This window comes from Orycteropus afer, unplaced genomic scaffold (assembly GCF_000298275.1).
Source record: "Orycteropus afer afer isolate SDZICR_OR568_19922 unplaced genomic scaffold, OryAfe1.0 scaffold00239, whole genome shotgun sequence".
Taxonomy (NCBI): domain Eukaryota; kingdom Metazoa; phylum Chordata; class Mammalia; order Tubulidentata; family Orycteropodidae; genus Orycteropus; species Orycteropus afer.
The window spans coordinates 4,916,841-4,926,027 of record NW_006921826.1 but is presented as its reverse complement, the minus strand read 5'-3'; the positions used below and the strand labels follow the sequence as shown (position 1 = coordinate 4,926,027).

The window sequence follows — 9,187 nt, the reverse complement described above, 5'->3', positions numbered from 1 at the left end:
AAAAAAAAAAAAAAAGCTTCTGAGTAGCCATCTAAGGTGCAACTATTGGTCTCTCCCTATTCAGAGAAAAGAAGAGTGAAGAAAATCAAAGATGCATGGAAACAATCAGTGAAAAGGGCTAATGGATCACACAAAGCCCTGCTGCCATGACCCTGACACTAGGACTAGACGGTGCCTGGCTACAATGCTGAAAGAGATCACAATAAGAGGTCCTGAATAGAGTGGGAGAAAAATGTGGAACAGTACTCAAAATAATAACAAAGACCAGCCTGACTGGTCTAATAGAGTCTGGTGGAACCCCCAAAACTAAGGCTTTTAGACATCCTTCAGGCTTGGAACTGAACTCATCCTTGAGGCTCAACTATCAGCCAAATGATAGGCCTATAAGGTATAACATTGAAGAGGTACACACTTCTTAGAAAAATTAACCATAGGCAGTCAAGAGGTCAGCATTTGCCCAGAGATAAAGCTGAGAAGGCCGGAAGGGGTGAGAAAGAAGGATAAATGGAAACAGTAAACATAAAGAGAAAGTAGGGAGAGTGCTGTTACATGGTGGGACTGCAATGAAAGTCACAGAAAAAAAATGTGTATGAATTGTTGAATGGAAAACCAACTTATTTTGTAACCTTTCACTCAAATCACAATAAAATTAAAAAATAAATAAATAAAACAAAAAACTGTGTATGTAATGAAGATAAACACCATGACTAGTGTAATTTGGTGGAACTGCCTTGATTCCTGCTAAGGTACCAACAGTTTTACCCTTGTGGTCTTTTCATCATCTGAGCAAATGTCAACTCAGGAAAAAAAAAGCAAGTAATGTCTGAGTATTTTTTTAAAAGAGTTTTAATCCTTTGGACCCACTGTAAAGGTCCTAGGGATTCAAGCGTTCATGGAATAGACTTGAAAAACTGCTGCAATAGGTTACCAACAACTAAATAAATCAAGAAGTGGCAGTATAGCAATGTTGTAAGATATGCAGATATATATTAATGAAACTCTGTAAGCAGGAAATGTCTACTATATGCCCAGTGTTGGACTGGTGTTTTTCCTATGAAGCCTTCCCAAATGATTTAACTCTTTAAACTATAATTTAGATTTGAAAAATAGGAGAACTTTTTTTTTTTCATTTAAACTTTCTAAGTAACTTCAGTATTCTTCCAAAGCACAACTTAATGCTTCAAATATTCAAAGGATTAGAATACATCTTCAAAAAGGGTAACCATTGTTATAAGCAATGAGGCTGAAACATAATTTCATTTGTAATGCTGATCTTACATAAACAATAGCTGTCTGTCAGCTGATTGTAGCAATAAAGGTAGATAAATTTTAACTTACTCCAGTTCTTCCAGGATGGTTGTTTGTGCTTGTGTGCACACTGAATGTGTGTACATGAAGAGGTTCTTTTTTTGAGTGGATACAAGTGTGAACCCTTGAATTATCAAGTACTAGAGCCAAGGGTCCCGGGGTGGTTAATGTACTTGACTGCTAACAGAGGTTGGTGGTTCAAATCCACTCAGAGGTGCCTCGAAAGAAAGGTCCTGGGTCATTAACTTCTGATATATCAGCCATTGAAAACTCTGTGGAGCACACTTCTTTTCTGACAAACTTAGGGTTGTTATGAGTCAGAATCTACTCAATGGCAATTGATTTTTTTTTTTTTTTTTTAAAAAAAAAAGAAAGATCTAACAGAAAGTGAACTTTTTTCCCCTACCCAAGAGAGAGACTGACATCTCTGGAGTAAGCTTTCTTACTAACTGCAGGCTGACTTAAGAGGGTGACCCTGCAGGGCCACCACCTCTCATTCCCAGTGTTCACACTTTTGGAGTCAATTATGGAAGACAGGCATGCAGATGGACGTGAGCACACTTCAAACCCCACATTGGCTTTTCTTTTCTTTTTTTCTTAAATTTTTGTTGTGATTTGGGTGAAAGTTTACAGACCAAATTGGTTTTCCATTCAACAGTTCAAACACATTTTGTTTTGTGACAGTGATGGCAATCTCCACAATGTAACAGCACTCTTCCCACTTCCTCCCTGTATTTACCATTTCCATTTGTCCTTCTTTCCTATCAATTCCTGCCTTCTGGGCTTTATCCTTAGGCAAAGACTGCTATTTTGATCTCTTTGATTGTTCTAAGGAGTTGTGTGTATTGTTCACCACCTAGGCCTGTCTACTGTTTGGCTGAAAGTTGAGCCATGGGGATGAATTCAGTTCTGGGCTTGAGGGGTGTCTAAGGGCCATAGTCTCAAGGGTTCCACCAATATCTACCAGACCAATAAGGCTAGTCTTTTTCATTACTTTGAGGGTTTTTTTTTTTTTAACATTTTTCCCCCATTTTATTCAAGATCTTCTATTGTGATCCCTTTCAGAATGGTTGGCAGTGGTAACTGGGCACCATCTAGTTCTCTCTTCTCAGGGTCATGGAGGCCGAGGTTTACATGGTCCACTAGTCCCTGGGACTAACTGACTCCATGTATCTCTGATTTTTTTTTCCACTCTTCTTTGCTCCAGACAAGGAGAAATCAATAGTTGTATCTTAGGTGGCTGCTCATGTACACTGGCTTTTCCTGAAATATACCTTGGGCAGGTCAAGATTCAGAAACAATACTCAACAATTGAACACTTGTTCTCCAAGAATATATACAGTCTTATAGCTATATTCCTAATAGAAATAAAATTCTAGACAAACTGAGTTTAAAGGTCAGATTTATAACAGTGAAAAGGGGACAATGAGAGGAGGGCTGGTATCATTATTCCCATGAAGTACAGGATATTACTGTTGTTAGCTACTGTCAAATTGGCCTCTAATTCATAGCAACCTCATGTACAACAGAATGAGATGCTACCTTGCCCTGTATCGTTCTCATGATTGGTTGTGTTCCATAGGATTTTTGGAATAGATTTTCAGGCCTTTCTGTCTAGTCCACGTTAGTCTGGGAGCTCCACTGAAATCTGTTCAATGCCATAACAACACACAAGCCTTCAATGACAGACTGGTGGTGGCTAAGAATATGGTGCATAAGCAAGAATCGAACCTAGGTCTCCCAGATGGAAGGCAAAAATTTTACCACTGAACCACCCATGCCTCCAAAGTAGTTTAGGCACCATCTTTCCTTGGTGATTTATATTCACTTCTCTCTATGAAAGGTGGAAAACAATTCAGTCATGTATATTCCTGTTTATGAAAAACCATCAGACCACATTAACTAACACAGTCATTATCTTGGCAGTTTTCAAACGTGGTTGGTCATAAATTCTAATAGTATCATATGTTCAGGACAAGAAGGAAAAAGAAAACCTGACTGACATTTATGTGACTAAGCATTTGAAGTAGCTAGTTTTTCTTTAGTAATCACAAGTACATAATTCTAATGGTCACATTAGTCTCATTATTCACCAAAGAAAAATATTTCCATATGAATTATTTTACGTACTTTTTTACTCCTTAGAAAAGTATCAATCCAAAAGAAAGTTATCACATTAAGTCTTCTCCTTAGAAAGTGTTTTCTTATACTACAACAAAGTGTTTCTTTGTAAACACTACAAAGAAAGTGTTTTCTTATACATACTTTTATGTATTAATTGTTGATTGGAAAACCAATTTGCTCTGTAAACTTTCACCCAAATCACACACAAAAAAGTTAAAATAAATAAATGAAAACAATCCAGAAATGTGAAATTCTTCTAAACAGTTTATTTACATAAACTTGTACCTCAGCTTCCTCATCTTTAAAATGAGAATTAGGTAGGGAGATGTCCCTACCTAATAGGTTGTTAGGAAGCTTCATTAAGTTAATACATGTAAAGCACTAAGCACACGTCTGGTGTATAGTTAACTCAATAAATGTTAACTATAATCATTATTTTTATTACTACAAAATAATTTAATGATATTCGCACATTGCTCCCAAAGTGGAGAGACAGTAAACTTGGTAACTTTGAAAAGAAACAAAAAACCTGTTAAGGATGAGCACACTGAATTAAAAAACAAAAACAAAAAACAGTTGTCTTCAAATCAACTCCAACTCAAGGCGACCCCATGGGTGTTTGAATAGAACTGTGCTCAAAACAGTTTTCAATAGCTGTTTTTCAGAAAGAGGGGAATGTAAAATGTTAAATGCTCAAAGGTGGCCCACTCCCCAGGCTGACAAAGCCAAGAGTACGATGTGACTTCATTTTTCATCATTTCAGTCTTTGCAGATGCAGCCAGCACATAATTACCTCAGTAGCAAGTAGACTATAGCTCTTTTCTATGAAAGTAAAGCTTCTAAACTACATTTATTAGAAGACAAAACACCTTGCCCCTCATTTTTTTCCAGAAAGTATGGTCTATCACCATCCATTTTTTCTACTTATTACTTGTTGATAAGAATTTTCATTTCTCTGCTATCTGTCCTTCTCTTGTCTTCTAATGATTCAAAAAGGTGGTTGCTGCTTCTAAATGAGCAGGTTCATAAAAGATGACTAAGCTCTGGGCTTTTGAACAGAGTGTTTGAAAAGAGAAGGCTACCAAGCCCAATAGTAGGACTTAATCCCTTGAAGCACCTGCATTCTATCAAAAAGATATTTAGATAAGAAAGTACAATCTGTCTTTACAGAAAAACAAAAAACTATTGCCTTCAACAAAAACTCAAACACTCAATTTCTGTTGCCTCTTAGTGAATCTCTAAGCTATAGATAGCTATGTTCAAAATATTTATCATAAAATCACTGCTAAAAATTGAGCTCTATCATGCTCCAATAGAAAAGATGGCTGCTAAATGAAAAATTAGAGTTTCTAGTAGATCCAGAAAAGCTTGGAAGAAAGACCTGGTGATCTATTTCTGGAAAATCAGCCACTCAAAACCCTATGGAGCACAATTGTACTCTGACAAACATGGGGTCACCATGGCTAAGAGTTGAGTTGATGGCCACAAGCTTTGCTTTTCTTCTTCTTCTTTTAACCACTGCTTTTCAGAGGTCATTCTATTGGAAGGAATTTTTCCTTGTAGCATCTTATTTTGCATCTCCTTTCCCTCTTCCCCTCTCTATACACAGCCAACACACACACACACACACACACACACACACACAATAACCACATTTAATTCTGAAGCTTAGAACAATAGCAAATGCATAGAACTCAAAAAATATTTTTAGCATGATTGCACTTAATCCTCACAATAATCCTAGGAGATATTATCACCCCTCTATAGAAGAGGAAATTGAAGTTTTGAGTGGTCACATAATTTATAAACTATTATTCATCGAATAAGTAAGTGATCCAGGATTCAAATGCAGATCTTTCCACTGTGCCAAAACCCAGCTTCACTTTTCACTGAAGATCTGTTCAGGCAACAGGGTCCTTTCTAAAGGATGTTTTGGAACACTAAATTTAAATAAGTATCACTATTAAATTATACCAGATTATTGAGGAGGCATAGCTCTGTTTTCTTTTATTAATCTCAGGAACTTAATATGATTGATGTGGGATCCTAAATATTAGGTCTGTTGCAAGTCTACCCCTCAGATTAGCTAAAGTATGTCTCACTAGATGGCAGCATTGCTTATGCAGACTTTTTTTTTTTTTTTTTTTTTTTCCAGTCTATCTTTTATCCTCACTGTCAATGAGGAGATACTGGAGAGGATAATTATTTCCACACTACTGTACAGAGAAAAAAATCATGAAAAACTGACTTGGAAATCCTAGTTACACAGAATCATCCAAAATAAATAGTGTTAATAGTATGCGCTGTGGTCTGGCCCAAGAAGACAGCATGTGTGACCAGCCTGAGAAACCAGCCTACTCTCCTCAAGTGAGCAGTGTGGGGCAGGGCCAAATGCACAGAAAAGTTGTGTCATTCCATTGCTGTGTGACCTTAAGCAGGTTACCGAACACTTCTGGGCCTCATTTTTGCCACCTGTAATCTGTGAAGTCAGTCTTCCTGTTTTGTTTCCATTGGTGTCTCTGAGATCTGTTTGCTTTAACAAAAAGGGAGCATGGCATGAGCAGGCTGTATTTGGCCTTCTTACCACTGACAGTGCTCCTCATAACCTAATCAACAAAGGTCAGCCAAGTTTGCTAAGGTGTTGAAAACTGTCAGATTGGTTCAGGTTAGTCATGAAATTAGAATACTCCCAGTCACAGCCCTGAATATAGATGTGGCAGCTGCTATGTTTGCTTTTCACATGACAACCTTTTTCTCAATGTCTTAGTCATTCCCAGGCACTCAGATAGCTACTGAGGGGATATGTTAACCCTTTGAGGCCAATGATACAATAATAATGCACAAAATGGTCTCCAGAGTCCTAAAAACGGTGACTAACATGTTTCCTAAACACCTAAATTACTCCCTAGGAATGACTTAGGCATATGAAATATATGACTCATTAACCCTTACAAATACTTCTGTAAGATAGGAGCATGCTAATTCCTCACAGTAAAGCACTAAAGACTACATGCACAGTAAAACCTCAATTTGAAATTAATTATATGTATGTCTGGGGTGCAGCAGGTAATTAGGAGACTTTTCAGTTTTCTAATTTATTAAAGACTCCAAATTATATAAAAATTTTAAATGACATTTGTGTATTACAAATAAAGATTTAAATGAACACTAAGAAAGCAAATGTATTAAAATTATGCTGAACCAAAGCTTATAACTAAGGAAAGCAACAATGAAAGCCTTCAATACTCTATTTCAAAGTCTTTATCTAATAAGATGCAGGAACTAACCCTGATTTGGTTAATATTCCAAGTTAATTCCAAAATAATGAGATTTTCCTCCTTTGAATTATTTTAAACTCTACTTTTCCACTATTCTATAGAATTTTAAATGATTCAAGTCTCTATATTATCTTCTTTCCCCTTTAAAAATGTTTTGAGGGAGACAGGCCTATCTCCAAATATAGAGGAATACTGATCCATGGGCCTTTTATATCTTATCAAATTACTCACTAATGGTGAAATGAGATATATTCTACTTAAGGTATGGTATTCTCATGTAAGATGTAATGTACATATGGAAAACTGACTTCTAGTAATGTGTGGAAGAGGCTGATGTTTTCTGAGTCACTGGGCAACACTTTTTTCATGTGCTTGATAATTACTCCATAGTTTGGGCATTTTTTTCATCTACCACTGACTTCTGCATTGGAAAAGAGGGCTTTAACTTCACTCAGTCTTCAGTGATGTGAACTTGAGTTGACAAAATAAATGGCACTCATGTGTCAATTAATTTGACTACAGGGTTACCGTGTGTCAGGCACAGTGCTAAATATTCAGCATACATTATCTCATATAATCTCTATAACAACTCTGCCACTTGCCTCTCTGCCAAGGGGAAAATATAGACACAGAGAAGTTAAGAAGCCTGCTCAAGGTCACACAGCAAGCAGGGAAGCTTGTTTTCTTATTTCTGGTGCACAAGCAGCAAATCTACCATGACCCCTACACTTCTATTCTCTCATTATTTGAGACTTAGATAAATTATTGATAAATACCAGCCTCAGACTTTATTAAAACTCTATGAGGCCACTGGTACAGCAATAATGTACTAAGTGATCTATGTTGTAGATCACTGTTGTAGCATATTTAAAAAAAAAAAAAAAGCCTGTATTTGTTCTCCCCCCAGCCAGTTCACTAAGCCTAAGTAGCAGTTTAGGAGGTAGGGGAGCCAAGATTGTGACCACTTATTAGTTCTTTTCCTCAACTATACAAAGAAAACGATTATTTTGCCTGAGGAGACTAGGACTAGGGAGGACTGCTGAAATGACAGCAGATGCGGGAAGGTGTCTAAAACAAAAGACAACTGTGAAAAAGAGTCTATATCTGGAGAATCTTCTCTCTAACATTTCAACTCCCTAATCAGTTAGTGCTTAAGGAGCCCTGCTGGTGCAGTGGTTGCTAACCAAAAAGTTAGGCTGCTAACCCAAAAGTTGGCAATTTGAATCCACCAGTCGCTCCACTGGTGCTAAGTATGAGTTGGACTCATAACGTCACTATGAGTTGGAATCGAAGTGACAGCCAATGGATTTGGTTTGGAGTCTGCTAGTACAACAATTCTCAGCTGCCTTTCATTCAAGCCTAGTTTGGGAGATCTGGAGACAGAGAAGGTAAAATAACTTCTCCTGCACTTGGAGATAAAAGCCACATTCCCACCACCTCTGATTACCTCTTTTCTCCACCTCTACTACCTCAAGAAGGAGCTCTGGTGGCATAGTGAGGGGGTAAGGCATTTGGCTACTAACCAGAAAATTGTCAGTTCAAACCCATCAGCTGCTCTGTGGAAGAAGATGAGGCAATCTACTACTGTAAAGATATACAGCCTTGGAAACCCAGTGGGGGAGGCTATGAGTCTGAATTGACTCCATGGCAATGCGTTTTTGTTTGTTTGTTTGTTTGTTTTTTACACTACTCCAAGAGGGGGGATACTTAGAAATACTATTCTAATGGTCACAGCATCATACCCATTATTTCTACACTGTTTCTGGAGTCCAGTAACATTTGTAAAGAACAAAAACAAAAATACAGATCATTTTACCAATTTAACCCAAACCATCAGTCTGGAAATTCTAGAGCACTTAATTGTGCTCATGAGCAACATGAACATAGACCAGGGGACTGTTGTTCAAGCAGAAGTAGAGGATACTGCATGATTTAAAATCAGAAAGTGTGTCAGGGTTGTATCCTTTCACCATACTTACCTAATCTGTATGCTGAGCAAATAATCTAAGAAGCTGGACTATATGAAGAAAAATGTGACATTATGACTGGAGGAAGTCTCATTAACTATCTGCAATATGCAGATGACATAACTTTGCTTGCTGAAAGTGAAGATAACTTGAAGCACTTACTGATGAAGATTAAAGACTACAGTCTGCAGTATGGATTACATCTCAACATAAAGAAAGCAAAAGTCCTCACAACTAGACTAATGAACAGCATCGAGAAAAATGGAGAAGAGACTTCTGGTAAGATGGAGGAATAGGCAGACAAGCTACACGGACCCTCTTCAACAAAGAAAAGATAAAATAATTGACAGAGATACAGAAGATAATTCTCTGAGCTCTGAGCTTTGAAAAGAACAATACAGAAGTGGATTAGGCATCAACTAGTGGAGAAACCTGAACAAAAACTGAGTACAGATAAGGTTGGAGCAGTGGGCTGTCAGTTACTCTGATGGGACCAACAGCTTGAATATT

General features: G+C 37.4%; 1 protein-coding gene across 1 annotated transcript in view; it reads right to left on the bottom strand.

Annotated features, from left to right (window-relative positions):
• KIF26B (kinesin family member 26B) overlaps positions 1–9,187 on the bottom strand; it is a 781,172-nt gene that overhangs the window by 473,622 nt on the left and 298,363 nt on the right. The gene's annotated exons all lie outside the window — the stretch shown is intronic.